The 16775-nt window shown below is 40.0% G+C and overlaps 1 protein-coding gene across 1 annotated transcript in view; it reads right to left on the bottom strand.

Annotated features, from left to right (window-relative positions):
• Positions 1 to 16775, bottom strand: part of LOC129730463 (CDC42 small effector protein homolog) — a 118546-nt gene extending 101771 nt beyond the window's left edge. The window contains exon 1 of the mRNA XM_055689804.1: positions 15862 to 16775. The gene's annotated coding sequence lies outside the window, so the exon portion shown is untranslated. The remainder of the gene's footprint in view (positions 1 to 15861) is intronic.

Below are 16775 nucleotides of genomic sequence, written 5' to 3'. Positions count from 1 at the left end.
TTGGCAATAACGAAACAGGTGATGAATGTTTTATTAAGAGCTTCAAGTAAATTAGTAGTTAAGAAAAACAGAACTGTTTAAGCCATGAAGATTTCTTGAAAAAAATTGTTATTAAAAGCTTGTTAAAAGACGTTTCAAGTTACCAAGAAAAGTTTCAGTTCATTCGGAGCATCGGTATTTAAAAAAAATAATATGATGAGAATAAATGTGCTAAAACAAATCGTTAGGTTCATTGTGGGAAAATTATTCGTACCGGCATGGAAACTTATTTTTCATACTTTTCACTCTTCATCCTCTATTTGCTTGATAAGTAACGGATTTGTATATTCAGCTCAACTGGTATCAACTGTGCGTTACTTTTATTTAATCCTTCAGTATCCCACCCCGCTGAGGACTTTTTGCAAAGTATTAATGTCTCTTTCGACAAAAATCGTTGCAGTCTTCAATTGCTACGATAAGCTCTCTTTATAGCCAATAAGTTAGCAATTAAGTTAGTTGTAAGTTTACTTCCCCTTTTCTGACAAGTAGGTTTAAATCCCTACGAATAATAAGTCCTAATTGCGGAAGCAAACAAATCCTAACAATTGAAATTACAAATTTCTAACAGTGTATTCAAGCGTCAGGATAGCCGGTGAGATATCAGACTCGTTCGTGACGTTAGATGGTTTGAAGCAGGGTGACGGGCTGTCGAACTTATTGTTCAACATCGCGTTGGAAGGTGCTATACGGAGGGCTGGTGTGCAGAGAAGCGGCACCATTATTACGAAGTCGCACATGCTTCTCGGTTTTGCGGACGATATCGACATCATTGGTATCAACCGTAGAGCTGTGGAAGAGGCATTCGGACCTCTCAGGAGGGAAGCTGCGAGATTAGGGCTTGTCATAAACTCTGCCAAAACGAAATACATGGTGGCTGGCGGAGTGCGTGGTAGTCCGTCGGAGGTTGGTGCTGCGGTGGTGCTAGATGGGGAATCATTTGAAGTAGTCGACGAATTTATTTACCTGGGAACACTAGTGACATGTGACAACGAGGTTAGCCGTGAGATAAAGAGGCGGATAGCAGCCGCAAACAGGGCCTTTTACGGATTACGTAACCAGCTAAAGTCCCGCAGTCTGCAAATCCGTACTAAACTTGCACTCTATAAAACACTGATTCTTCCGGTGGCTCTCTACGGCCATGAATCATGGACGCTGAAAGAGGCTGATCGGCGAGCTCTTGGTGTTTTTTAGCGTAGGATTTTGCGTTCAATCCTTGGCGGCAAACTAGAAAATGGTGTTTGGCGCAGACGCATGAACCATGAAGTGTACCAGGCATACAAATCGGCGGATATAGTCAAGCGTATAAAACACGGCAGGCTTCAGTGGGCTGGGCATGTAGCGAGAATGCCGGATGAGCGTCAAGCGAAAGCTATATTTAGCAGGAATCCCGATAGAGGTCGACGACTTCGAGGTAGACCCCGCACTCGTTGGATGTGTGCTGTCGACGAGGATGCACGCGGAATAGGTGTTAGGGGCGATTGGAGGATAGCAGCCCAAGACCGAGGAACATGGCGACGTATTCTGGATTCGGCACTGGATCGATAATCGGTCTGTCGCCTTAAAAGTAAAAGTAAAGTAAGTAACAGTGTTGAGAAGTCACCATTTGTGATTGGACACACATACTCATTATTTACTAACATTTATCATAACTCCCTAAGCTACTAACAAATCCCTTCCTTAAAAAAAAGGAATCAAGTAATGAATATTAAATTTGAAAACAATTTTCCAAGATAAGTTGAATGAATTATAAAAAGACAAAAGTATTTGAAAGTATTACATAGACTTACTGGTGTTGAACCATTAGAAGCTATGTCAAATAAAATTATTAACAATTTTCGACGAAAATCGTCGCAATCCTCAATTGCTACGATAATCTCTCTTTATAGCCAATAAGTTAGCAATTAAGTTAGTTGTAAGTTTACTTCCCCTTTTCTGACAAGTAGGTTGAAATCCCTACGAATGATAAGTCCTAATTGCGAAAGCAAACAAATCCTAACAATTAAAATTACAAATTTCTAACAGTGTTGAGAAGTCACCATTTGTGATTGGACACACATACTCATTATTTACTAATATTTATCATAAATAACTAAGCTACTAACAAATCCCCCCCCCCCTTTAAAAAAAATAAAGTATTAATGTCTCAAATTGTCAGAAATAGCTTTGTTAAGAACACACGCAAAAAAGCATACAATAACTTCTTGAAGTAAACTTTGGAAAATAAAGACGCAGATATTTGAAAATGCTAGAGTGACGCGCTGCATATCAGAAGAACGTAACAAATAAAAAAATAATTTAATAGCAATTTGAAAACGTTGAAGAATTGCTTGAACTTGGCGACCACACATTTCGTAGTTTTCAATGTACAACAACTCAGAAGTTTCTGCTTTTTGTAAAGATCGATAACGGCACCGGCTACAGTCTTACGATTAGAGAAGAAAGGAAGTATTACAATCGTTGTTGCCGCCTGCCAGATACCGAGTTTACCTTTGCATCTCTAACGAAGATTGTGCCTGAGAATAAACCCATGCGGGAAAATTCCTCTAACACCTAGCGGTGGTCCCCGTGGCTATGTGGTTAGCGATGTCGGTCGGCTAGCTCTCCCACACGGTTGTGATATCGGGTTCGATTCCCGATCGAGTCAAGGAACTTTTTCGAGCTGGAAATTTTCTCGACTCAGCACTGGGGCACGGTGTATCAATGTACTTATCCTACACATGCAAAATGTGCCAAAAACAATATCGATTACGAATTCTCTCAGCTATAGTCAGTTGATCGAGACCGCTATTAGCCCCAAGGCTAAGCGTGCGATATTGTTTTTACCTAGCGGTTTGATTATAATTCGAACTCATGAGTATTCGCTAATTATTTTGACCGCAAACACCCAGGTTTTAAATCAGTGTTTGAATCAATTTGAATTTTCTATACGAAAGTGGCAAGTTTTGTATGATCAATCTTTCCGTGGTTTAAGAAACAGTTTCTTTTCCGCCTATTAAAATTTACACATTGCTTCCAAATTATACGGAAAACACAACTGGAAATACACTATTCACGAATTTAAGCACATTGATTTTTTATATTGATTACGAACTCCCCCCAATTAAAAAAAACAACAACAAAATCAGCTGACGACGAAAGTAGAAGCAGTTAACTAACCTTATCCTCATAATCTCCCAACATGACAACGCAATAGATCAAGTTAATTATCCGTTTGTTTTTATTTGACTCTTTCTCCGCAAATCAGGAATGTTCTTCCCACGTACCACATCGGGCTGTTTCTTTGAATCCGTTTGAATCGTTGCAAATTAATGATTCAATATTCTCCGTATACATGGAAAACCCTACAAGTTCAAGATGAAAGAAAGTGTCTAGATTAAAAAATCTCACCATCATCCAAGGTTACACGGGAGTTCCCCGTTTTGCCTTTGCTACCTCGAAGAGTTGAATGTTGAAACTGATGACGATGTGATAAAAACCAAGTTGTGGATTGGCAGGTTTTAATTAAATAAACAAGCATCCGCTCATTTCGCACATGGTGAACGCACCAATACATTGGCACAGAAAATTAAGAATGGTTTTACTGTCAAGCACCGGCCGGCTGACAAATCGCCTCCATGATCCTCTCTCTCTTACTTCTCGTAACGACATGGATGGAGATGATTCGAAATGGATAGATGCGATAGTGTCATTGATGATTATGACCTGTGGAATAAGCAACAGCCCGGAAGCGATTGGGCAGCAAAAAAAATTTCACCGGAGTTACCACCATGATTGTGCTGTCTTTATTTCGAATTCACTGTATGAAAGTGATTTCAGGAATGATCGACGACAAGATTAAGTCTCGGCTCAATGGAAAAGTTCACTTCTGTTCGATGTTTCCTGCCATCGAATCAATACCGATTACACACAGTCGTTTGTTATAAGATACTCACACCGGTGGTAATGCATAAAGCCAATCGATGCGTTTGGAAAAACAACAAACCAATTGGGAGATTTCTCCTGAGATGCTCAAGGGGAGATTGGATTTCAAAACGACGCACAGTGATCTAATTCCGAGCGATCGTTGGCCAACATTTCCGATGATACAAAATGGACAACTATGTTGTGTGAATCAACAACTTAATCCGGATTATTTCACCAACGGAACAGTTACCCATTGGTGCTCCGTGTGCTTTACGGCTGATATACGATGCAAGAGTGCGCTTAAGCGACAAGCTACGTTGCACTCCACCGTTGAGATTCCCTGGGGAGCAGCTTACCATCTGCCGCATCTGTCAGCGTATTTATCATAGTGTAATTTTAGACCAGCTGTACGCTTTTCCCGCTGGTTATTCTTAAAGCTCTGTCCAATCATCAAAAAGCAAATGAAGCAGTTTTTATTCATCCAAATTTCATTATGGCTGTCAAATTATAAAGCAAACAAAAAACCGAAAGTTACTCAACAGTGATTATGTTGGTGCACTCATTAAATGTATATTTTTTGCATGTTGCAATTGGTACGTTGAATATGAAAAAAAAATCCTCTGCTGTACGCCTTCATTGTGTGACTCTTGCTAACCGCAGCCTACATTAAATCCGCGCAGCAGCGTGAATGAGTGTACACATAAAAGAACACACAAAAGCATAACTCTTGAGACCATCATTTGAACACTGTCTATACAGACTGCATCAAATTATTTTAAAATAATGCCCCAGACAACACGAAAGCACTATCAAATTAGCATCGCAATAGAGAGACTGCGAAGGAGCAAATTTACATTAGGATGGCGAATAGTTGGATGTAGAAAAATATTGAACAATTCAACTATACCCTTCAGATTTCGAAATAACTTTCCGTCCACAATGAGATTATAAACTGCCAAAGATCACAAAAAAGCCAAAACCGAGTTTGGGGTTTTGCAACCTGAAGAAGTTAAGTTGTACCACCCTAGTGTGTGCACAATTATTCATGTAGACCCAGCTGCAGTGCACAAATCGACCGAACTCTATGGTACGGATAATGTTAAGCCTCGATCAAAGAAGTACTACCGAACACGAAACGAAGTTCAAAACTCGATGGCAAGGTTACATCTGCGGATGAGATCGAATGGCGGTTTGCAACAGCCGACAGGCTCGTTAGTCATCTGTCACATGGAAGCGCTGAAGCCGGATGGCGGTCGTAGAAATCGGTGTCAACCTAATGATGTGACGTCGTCGTTGGTGGCTGACTTTTGTTCTCCATAGACGCAAAAATTTGATGAATTTCCCACATGACTAGTGACAGTTTAATTAACGGTTTCCGATCTAATTTGCTACAGTTTGCGAAACGTGTCAAAAAAAATAACTTTGTTTGCTAGAGCTGCCAATTTTCAGTAGAAATAAACGCAATATTCATTAAACTGATAAGTGTGGAAGTATCTGAATAAAAGGAGGACACACGTAGATTGAACATTACACACTTTTGAACTCTAAAATGGGTTCCTCACGCATGCATGCAGATTATTTGAGTTTTAAGTTGCAGAATTTTTTATTTGACGAATACTAACAACGGCTATTATCAATCGATAGTGCATTGATCTTTTGATAGAACTCTCAATTTTTTTACTTGAATTACATGCATTTTACAAAATTAGTTTATAAAAGATTGGACATCGAAAGCATAGTTATAGCGAATATCCTTTCAGTTTTGCAAAAGAAAACTTGTACTCATAATTGCCAAAAATAGCTTGAATAGGGTAACATTTATTTTTAATTTTGTACTTTAGTCCAAAAGTAACACGCTCCATATTTTTCTGCTGGTCTGGAATTTAGAGAAGCATCTTTTCGTTAGTCATGAATTAAAGGGCACACTATTCATGCGTAGTATATCTTGGTTATTCACAATGAATGAGTCAGGTATGCAGAAAACAAAATGTGGTTAATAGTACTACGAGTCAATGTGACGAAAAAAAAGTACGATAATACATAAAGGGTAATTTTGACTGTCTAATTTTTTGGGCTAACTAGAGTTGAATATTGACGTTGAACACTAATTGCATCTTCATGAAGTCAACAGCATACGAGGAAGGGCGAAAGAACAAGAGTAGATTGACTAAACTAGCAAATCAAAATACAATATAAAATTTCTTGTGATTCGATACCAAAAGATGATATGGCAATGACCACCAAATCCAAATACCGATCATATCTGTCTCTAACAATATCATTCAAAATAGAATTCAATCGACTAGAGAACTTATTTTAGGCAGCTTATGGAGCCTCCTGTGTGGTGGTTTTAGGTGTCAGATCGTTGGGATCCTATGTCGAATCCAGAATGTATCCACAAAGCTCGATCTTGGACTGCTCCAGTCTCCTCTTACACCCGCTGCTCTGGCATTCTCGTCGACAGCACACATCCAGCGCGTGCGAGGTCTGCCTCGAAGTCGTCGGCCTCTATCCGGCTCTTTGGTAAATATTATCTTCGCAGGTCGCTCATCCGCCATCCGTGCTACAGGGCCAGTCCACTGTAACCTACCGTGTTTCATCAGCTTGACAATATCAGCGTGTTTGTATACTTCGTACAGCTCGTGATTCATGCGCCTGCGCCTCATCCCATTTTCTAGTCTGCCACTGATTTAGCCATGTACCAAGATAAACAGATTCGTCGACCACTTCCAAAGTATCCGCATCCATCTCAACCGCAGCACCTACACTCGCAGAACAACCGCGCTCTTTTCCAGCCACCATGTACTTCTTTTTGGCAGTGGTTATGGTGAGTGAAATTCTCGCAGCATCCCGTTTAAGAGCCGTGAAGACCTCCTCAACTACTCTTCGGTTAACACCAATTATATCAATGTCGTCCGCGAAGCTAGAAGCATGTGGGACTTCGTGATGATAGTACCGCTCCTCTACACACCTGCCCCTCGTATTGCATCTTCTCGAGCTATGTTGAACAGCAAGTTCGAGAGCCCATCACCTTGCTTCAGACCATCTAACGACACAAACGCATCCGAAAATTCGCCCACTGTGCTGACGCATGATGTGAAACCGTCAAGCGTCGCACGTGGCAGTTTAATTAGTTTTGTTGGAAAATCATGTTCAAGCATTATTTGCCACAGTTCTTTGCGTTTAACTGTATCGTACGCTGCGTCAAAGTCAATAACAGATTATGTGTCTGCAAGTTGTGTTCTCGAAACTTGTCAAGGATCTGTCTCAAGGTAAACATCTGGTCCGTTGTAGATCGTCCCACTCGAAAACCGTATTGGTATTCTCCAACAAAGGCTTCTTGCAACGGCCTCAGTCGCTGGAACAGGTGAGAATGTTATAAGCGGAATTGAGAAGGGTTATGCCTCCCCAATTTCTATCCTGTTCCCCTCGACAAATCTCCTACCTTCCTCACCGTCCGACACCACTTCAAAATGTTGCTTCCAACGCCTGACCTGCAAGTTAAAAGTAATCAGGTTTCCCTCCCTGTCATTACACATGGCAGGTACTGGCACGGTCCGGTTCCTGATTCAGTTAATCGTTCTATGGAAGCTCCTCGTGTTGTGTTTGGTGCTTGGTGAAGCAATTCTTCGCCTCCGCGAAAACGCGATCGTAGTGCTCTCGTTTCTCACGGCGCTGAAGCCTCTTTTCGGCAGCTTTTGCTTTCCGGTATTTCTCCCTCATTTGACGCGTCACACGATTAGCTGCTACTAACGTGTTGACGTAGATCCGGTTTTTTTCTTCTGTCACCTCTAGACACTCGGTTCGGTGGTTCCATGCTGAATGTCTAGAGGTGACGGAAGAGAAGAACCGGACCGTTGTTATGTCTTTCACTTCTCGCAATTTTTCGCTGACCGCATCATAAATGTGCTTCCACTGTTCGTTCAGGTCCCCTCCAGTTGGTTCACCGATCCGTCTATCAACTTACCGAGTATACTCTCAGTAACTATAACTGCAGGAGTTGATAACCTCTGAATGTCCAGACGTATCTTCCTCGCCGATCTCGATTTGAATACGTTGGACAACCGAGCGCAAATCTTGCCTACCAGTATATTGAGAAGAAATACTCGAAATGTGAAACACAAACATAAGTATAGACCGTTCCGATAATTATAAATACACTTACGATCAACCGTCATTTCAAATAACGTGCAGTATTCAACCAAACGTTGGCTGCGTCCTGTTGTTTACATCCAAAAGAAACAGATGCTGTCATTTTTACTAACATTTAGTGCGAAATATTGAAAATGCGTGGCCTTTCTCCCGAGCAAAGAAAGCGAATTGTGCACAAATGGGGCACCGTGAGTGGTCTTTCTATTAGAAAATTAGCCAGAGAAGAAGGTATAGGTGTCGGAGCAGTTCAAACCGCATTGCGGAAGTATTGTGAAGAGTGCACATTTACTGATGCCCCAAGACGTGGTAAAAAACCCGTGCCTGTTGATCAATGGACAAAAAGGTTAAGGAATACTACAAGCGGCATCCTTCAGTATCAGTACGAGATGTGGCGAGAATGCTTGGAACCTCGGCGAGTAACGTTATGCGTGCCAAGTGAAGAATGGGTCTGCAGACCCGTCGGAAGCAGAAGCAGCCAAAACGAAATCCAAAACAAGCTGAATCTGTGAAACCGAGAGCTCGGCGGAAGCTTTATGACAAACTTCTGACCAAAAAAATGGGGTGTGTTATCATGGATGGAGAAACCTACATAAAAATGGACTATAAGACTATGCCAGGACCGCAATTTTATACATCACCGAAGGGAAAGGATGTCCCTGGACCAGTGAAAGCCATTTACAGCGAAAAATTCGGCAAGAAGGTAATGGTTTGGCAGGCCATTTGTGAATGTGGGAAAATATCTCGTCCATTCATTACGAATGACACAATGAATGGTAAAATTTACGTGAAAGAGTGTTTGCAGAAAAGGTTGTTACAGCATAACAATCCTCCAATCTTTTGGCCCGATCTTGCTTTCTGCCATTACTCTAAGGATGCACTAGGGTGGTATAAAACAAATAATGTCACATGTGTCCCAAAGGAGATGAATCCTTCAAACTGCCCTGAAATTCGTCCTATTGAAACTTTTTGGGCTTTGACCAAGGCAAAGCTGAGGAAATATGTCAAACCAGCGGACAATGTTGAAAAATTTAAAAAAGATTGGCTTAAAGTGGTAAAAATGGTCCGAGAACACACTGTGCAAAAGCTTATGAGTAGTGTTAGAGAAAAGTTAGAGAACTCGCGTATCATACGAAAAATAATCCCAACTTGAATTGAAACTGGAAAGAAAACACTTATTATCTATATTTCAGAATAAAATGACCCGAAAAATCCTGTATTTTTTGTTTTATTCAAGAAAGAAGATGTATTTATAATTTTCGGAACAGTCTATATATCATATATGTTTGTGTGCTATCTTTCTCTCTGTCAGCATTTGTTTTCAGATTGTAAAACTGATTTAGCCATGAACCTATTTCAAGCAGTTTACATCGGTATTGCAGGGGATTTTCTTCTGTACTCCAATAACGCCTGAATGGCTACAATTTAGGTACACTAAGGTCGCTTTTTACGCGAGGGATATTAATTCATAACATTGCAGTTGTGAAAAAAAAATTTGAGAAACGTCGAAAAGTCAAAATTACAACACTGTTTTGAGAGTTCAAGAAAGTTACAGATAAGTAACGGACGAACTAATAATAACTAAAAACTTTAAAATTAAAGGATCTAATGGCGATAAAAATAGGAAATTTTGTTGTACTTATAGGGTATTTCCACAGTTCTCAGCAGTCTAAGCTACTTTATTATAGTTCCCTCCATTTTTGTTTGCATCAATGTTTAGTTTTCTTCTACTATGGGAAAGAGGGAATGAAAACTTGTGAAACTAAACTCATTTCATTTATTTTCATTCAAATGAATTTAAATAAAACAGAACTTCATTGAATTGTAATTCAAAGTATGTGTAAAATCTTGACATCAGTTCCGCATTCTCCGAAGCAAATTAGCACTGATGATGTCATCAGTCATCAGATGTGTAAAATGCGCGTATTCCTGCATGGAAAACGTGTCCTATATTGTAATGTGAGAACAGAACGGAGAGAAATATTTTCACTCGAACAGTGCCTTTCATATCTGTTGCAAAATATTTTAAAGTTCGCTAATTGATCACTGGTTTGATGTATTACTTTTTTATGTAGATATATGTAAATAGAACTGTGTGTTGCTTACTTAGTTTCTTGGTGAAACATCCCTCAGGATTTCACCTGCGTCACAATGTTACGCCAACGCACTCGGTCCATGGCAGCTTGTCTTCAGTTTCTTGAGCGTCCTACGTTTCCGAGATCTCGCTACCCATGGTTTAACTACCTAGCTCGTTGCGCGTCTCTACGTCTTGTACCGGCCGGATTCGAGACGAACACCATTTTTGCGGGATTGTTGTCCGGCATTCTCAGAACATGTCCAGCCCATTGTACCATTCAAACTTTAGCAACCTTTTGAATACTGGGTTCGCCGTAGAGTTGCGCCAGCTCGTGGTTCATCCTTCGCCCTCATAAACCATCCTCACATAATCCGCCGAAGGTGGTACTAAGTACATTTCGTTCGAAAATGCCTTGTGCTTGCAAGTCCTTCTCGAGCATTGTCCGTATCTCGTAACCGTAGAGGAATACCGGTCTTATGATCGTCTTGTACATGGTGCACTTGGTACGGGGGCAAAGTTTGCCAGACCTAAACATCTTGTGGAGTCCGTAGCAGGTACGACTTCCAGCTACAATAAGTCTGCGGCAGTTGTTATCTGACGTTACCAATGATCCGAGATACACAAATTCGTCAACCACCTCGAACTCATCTCAATCGATCATTACGCTACTGCCTATGCGAGCTCTATCACGCTCGGTTCCCCCTGCTAGCAGATACTTGGTCTTCGACGTATTCCCCTCCAATTCAATCTGTTATGCTTCACGTTTCAGCTTGGTGTACTGTTCAGCAATAACCTGGAACGTCCTTCCGACAAGGTGCACGACGTCAGCGAAGTAGATAAACTGGCTGGATTTTTTGAAATCGTGCGCCGCATGTCAAATGCCGCACGTTTCATGACACCTTCAAATACAATGTTGAACAAGAGGCAGGATAGACTGTCGCCTTGGGGTGGGCTCGATTACGCGAAATCTTCACGCAGCACTGTGCCATTGTATCATCCATCGCAGCCTTAACCAGTCTTGTTAGTTTCACAGGAAATTAATTTCGTCCATAACTTTCCATAGTTTTACATGGTCAATAGTGTCGTAAGCGGCCTCAAAATCGATGAATATGTGGTGCGTGGGGATTTGGTATTCGCGACACTTTTGGAGGATCAACCTTCAAGCTTCATAACTTTCCAAAAATTCTCATGCTAGCGGCGATAGTCGGCGAAAGATGATCTGGGAAAGGTAGGCTGCTTTGAGGATCGTGATCGTTCGGTGGTTCTCACATTCCAATTTGTCGCCCTTCTTGTATATTGGCCATATTACTTCTTCCTCCGGTAGCTGTTCTGTATCCAGGATCCAGACTATCAGCTGGAAACCAACTTATCCGGACCCAGCTTGATAAGCTTCGCTGCGATCCATTCTTTCCTTAACTCCACTTTTCATGGGGTATGTCCCCTTAACCGCTGTGCCAACGAAGTCGTTCCTTCTACCGTCTTGGTCCTCTGTCTCTGAGTCATTTAGAAGTTAATTGTAGTACTGCTTCACATTTCAGCTCGCGGCCCAAACCTGCGCGTAATGCATTTAGTTTCTTATAAAATCTACGTGTTTCTTGAGAACGATACAGCTGCTTTATTTTCTCACACTTCACGCTTTTGGTTCCGGCTTTCGACGAATCCGACAGCACCTTCCACTGTGTTGTTAATTGCTGCTTTCACAGTACTGCAGCAATCCTCCAAAGGAGCTTCGGTAAGCTCTCACTCATCCGGCAACGCTGTCTCATGGCCTTGGGCGTACTCAGTAGCGACGTCGGGGAGTTCAAATAGCTCCAGATCATATCGTAGCGGGCGACGGTAGCGAAGGTCTTTGGCGCATTTTGATCAACAGGAGATAGTGGTTGGTGTGTTGAAAAATTATACAGGAAAATTATACAGGAAATTTGAAGAAACTAACACAAGAATGATAAAATATTTAAAAAGAATGTTTTATTATTTAAGTTTAATTCGTAGTCGGAAAAATATGCTATTACTTTACGATTATTGTCTCAATAAGGAACTTTGTCTAGGATTTATGCCATTTTTTTTTTCGTTTGCTGCCACTATACTAATAAAACACACTTTCTTTTCTAGATTTTCTGATTCATTGGAATTCATTAGTTGATTTTCTTATGATGCCGCTCAGCTTAAGAATTAGCGCTATTTATATCCGCAATTTTTCTCTAACCAAACTTTTAATGTTACTGCCAATATTGTCAAAAAATTCAAAAACGGGCTACGATGACAGGAATGCCTTTTTTCGTCGATTTCAAACCTTTTCCGAGACAGCACACATTCTTGAGATTTTGTCATATTGTTGTGCACATTTATCGGAGAGCAAGTTTTCGGTTCCTGAAATTTGTCTTTTACAGCAGTTTTTTGACCCCAACGTTCAATCACAACTAGTCTGTTGGAGTGGAACTACAGGCTATAACTTTCTTTCATTTTTTTTGAAAAATGCTCTGTTCACCTAGCTCAACGAAATAGCTAGCAAAAAATATACGAAAATGGCATTTTTAGCCAATAAACAGTTCTATAACGATAAAAATAATTAAATGCTTTTGAAAAAAAAGCTGGTTTCATGATAGTTTGGTTGATTTTTTTTTTTTTGAATTTTTCGAAAATTCGCTTTTTCTCTGATGAGCATCAAATGCTATAAACTTTTTGTTGTGCTGACTTTGTACTTCCACCCTTAGTGACGTGTGTTAAATTAAATCAGTTATGTCTGGCCTTTCTCAGCATCTCAGTTTTTCAAACTTGACGCAACTGCCGCAGCGGGCAAGCAGACAAAAAAGAAACCATTGGTACTGAGATAACGAATTGAAGCGAATATTTTCCAAGCTCGATAAATAATTCCTTCAAACGGCTGCTGCGCATGCATGGCGTAAGAAGGCAAATTTCCTTGTTGGACATGGAGAAACAGAAGGAAGAGAAGAAGGAAGAAAACGATCACAACGATTGATTGAAAACGAGGAAGCAAAACCATCTCGTGATTGCCAAATATAATGCTGCCACCAATCGGCACCAGCAACGTGAATACTATCAAACGGCTTCAAAAAACCTCGCACCCGTCTCCTACCTAACGGTCACAATAAACCAATAATCATGCTAACAAACAAAAAACCAACATCTAATCTCTTTCTGTTCGCTTAAGTGCTTGAAAAAGAAACGCAAATAATATTCGTACGTGATTTCATCAGCAAAGGTAGAAGTGCTTTGATAACCTATTGCAAGGCAGAGAGCCGCTCCTCGATTGCGTACTTCTAGGTTTTAAAAGAAGGTAAAATTGTGATGTACCATTTAAAACAGAAACATCATCATAGTCGGGTTTTCTACCCTACTTCCTTCAATGAAGACAAAAAGATGAGTGTGCTGGGCAGAGGAGAGTCAAGCAAAACCGTTATTCCTGACCAAACTCCAAATGAGTAACAACTTTTAGGCTGGAAAGCAGTCCCGCGACCCGATCAATTGAAGTGTAAGAAGCAGAGAAAGGTGCATTTCTCTTGGCCGAACCTGATGCTGACTGGTTCAGCAAAACCACGATCAACTTCAGCGTGAGCTCTCGAGACCGTGTTTGCCAGTAGGTATATACACTTGATCCGATCAGCAGTTCGTGCCTAGCTCCTGTAACCCACCCGCGCTTAGTAACTGGAGGATTTTTTGGATGGCTTGAAAAATTACTAAAAGTATGCTCTGATCTCTCACTGTTGCAAGGTTTGTAGATAATTACGATCCCACTCACACTTCACACTTCAACTTTCTTGGAACAAGGTAATAAATATATTTTGTGACTTGAACTAAAGGTCATGACTTCCGTATGGTTCGTAAACTACGATAGGCCCGAGTACTTCCAAACCGGTTATCCTATGTCCACAACACTTTCGTCTGTTATGACAGCTCAAAAGCGACTGACCGGTAGTTAGTACTAAAACACGTAGTTTTATTTTACTAGTTTATTACCCCCGGTTAATACAGTGGAACCGGTCTAGCTTTCCAGTATAATTAGATAATATTCCATTTACAAGTGGAAAGGCGAAGGATTTAAAAGCACACATCGCCGCGTAGAAGAGTCTCAGCTTCAGAGCGGTTGTTTATTCTGGTTAACTCACTGTCAACGGAATGAAATGCGTTAACAGAAATAGACACTGGTTGCTTGGAGAAAAAAATAGGCTGAAGTAAAGATTTATTGGAGAAACTTATTCTTCTTTTGCTAACTGCTTTACAGCTGTACAGATACTGAAAACTTACGAAAATCATGCATCACGATGTCTCTATACTATATGAGGTCATGAGACAGAAATTCATCACCTTAGAAGCTGCATTTTTGATAACCCAGAATCCGTTGCAAAGCGCTTTTCAATGAAGAAAACCCAGTCAAGAACTAAAACAAACAGTTCCGTGCAACTGGCGTTCTATTGCCCTACCCGACGACATTTTATGACTGGTATCAAATTTGCGTCAAACGTTAAACTATTACTTTAGTTATCGCTAAAGCTAATAAGAGTCTGAGTCATTGGAATAGCAGAAACAACACTAGGTACAGTTAAGCACACGACACGATACGACAAGTGATGTAATTTTCTATATATATGCTAATATAATAAAATGAATGCTGTTATCCTGTTTTATTTATTTAGCACTTATCGAACAAATGTAACCAATTTGATGGATGATAGACACACAAAACATATTTTTCTTTTTTTTACAATGACTGATTCGAGTTCTACTTAGCAAAAATGATATATTTTGCTTGATAGTCGTTATAAAGTTCAAAGTATCTTCGAGAAAGCTTTAGTTTTGATACCATTTTTTTATGTTGTAAAAACTTTTAGAGATCATATAAGAGGTTACAGAAGTCTTATATTATATAATATTATCTTGTGATAATGACTCCAAGCGCGAATACGACATTGAGGCATTTTTGATTGATTGTTTTTATCGTACTTAATCATAATTTCATGAAATGAAATGTAAAGAACACTAAATAAATAATTTCTGGTAAAAAATCTTTTGTATTTGTCTAGTGTTTATTTTTATGACATATTCTTTACACAACATTATTTCAAATGTCTCTATAGAAGCTTGTAAAACGTGCTAAGAAAAGTGTTTCTGTAGATCTGTAGAAGTTGTTCGACTGGAAAATCACTGTTTTGTTCATGGTCAATGAAACGTGCAACTCGTGGAAAATCTAAATGTACGTTATGTCAAAGTTCTTAGAATTAGATTAATTTCAAAATTATTTGAAAAAAAAAGCGCTTAATAACAGTCTAAATGAATGAAGCTATAATTCCCCTTCTGGTCAGCAATAATTTCGGTATTCGCAATGGTTTTACAACATTTGTGTGTTCGGTTATCATCTACAATGATTATTTAAAATTAAAATAAACAAAATAAACTAGATTGAGTTTGAATACTGCAATTCTAAAGTTATGAGAACTTCTCGAAATATGCTCAAATAATTGCCTTGTACACTAAAAGCTAGTATCGAAACCAAAGCCGAAAAGAAACACGCTCATGTTTCGGAATCGGAATGCAGCACTCACTCCGGTTAAAATTGATCTTAGTCTTGTTTAGAACAATTATAGGATTTATGAATAGTGCAAAATTTCATGAAAAATGGAGGAAAAGGAACACATAAACAATTTAAACAGATACCTATACTGCATATTACTTACCAAGTATTGTCAACGGTCAGAGATAACCTGCACAATCAGTAGAAAATTTGAAAAATAGCTCCCGAAAAGCTTCCAGTTTTCATAAAGGCTCAGAAGCTAACTTCAAATGCACACTAGAAATACGAACCAGTTGCTTAGCACTTAGATTTTAAGACACCAAGGAGCACTTTCGTCAGGGAAATCACCAATCAGCCGCACACTCTTACCACATCAACACCACCCGTTAAAATTATGCAAATTTGATCATTTGAATATTCATAAAAATCACTTCGTCGTATCCGGACACCCACACAGGATTCACACAACCTATCGGTATCTATATCCTTCGTAGCAGTGGCAACAGCCGACCGGTACGATATTTAACACCTTCTCAACCACACCAGCAATCGATGAAGAATGCCAAATTTAAAGGGCACTTCGAATTCCAACAATAAACTAGAAACGATCACTGGACCGTTGCGAGTCTTTTTTCCACCAAACCAGCACGATAATCATTTGCGTTCGTTCACTTTCTCTCGACCATCATCGAACCATCATCGGCGGTGATTACTTTTTGTTTGCGTTGGTTACGCTTTTGTTGTGGTCTTTTCTGTTTAGAACACAATAGCGCTCACTTCGGCGAAAGGAACTGTGAAAAACCGGAAATCACCGATAAAAAGATCAGCCAGTCACTCGGAGCGAAATGCAGGGTGATGAACTTTTAATAAACAAAAAACGAATAACACAAATTTGTGAAACTAGTTCTAATTTATGCTGGTTGGCAGCAAAAACCAGTTGAACTCAAATCTCCTCCGTCAGACCGACAGCAAACCGAACTCTGCGAAAGAAACCACACGAATGAACGATTGAAACGGAACAGAAATAAAGAGTGGGCTCCCCCACGGTCATAAGTGTATGTGCGGGACTGCTGGAAA

Source organism: Wyeomyia smithii, chromosome 3 (genome assembly GCF_029784165.1).
Source record: "Wyeomyia smithii strain HCP4-BCI-WySm-NY-G18 chromosome 3, ASM2978416v1, whole genome shotgun sequence".
Classification (NCBI taxonomy): Eukaryota; Metazoa; Arthropoda; class Insecta; order Diptera; family Culicidae; genus Wyeomyia; species Wyeomyia smithii.
Note: the sequence above shows the minus strand (reverse complement) of the source record. Positions and strands in the feature narration are given on the sequence as shown.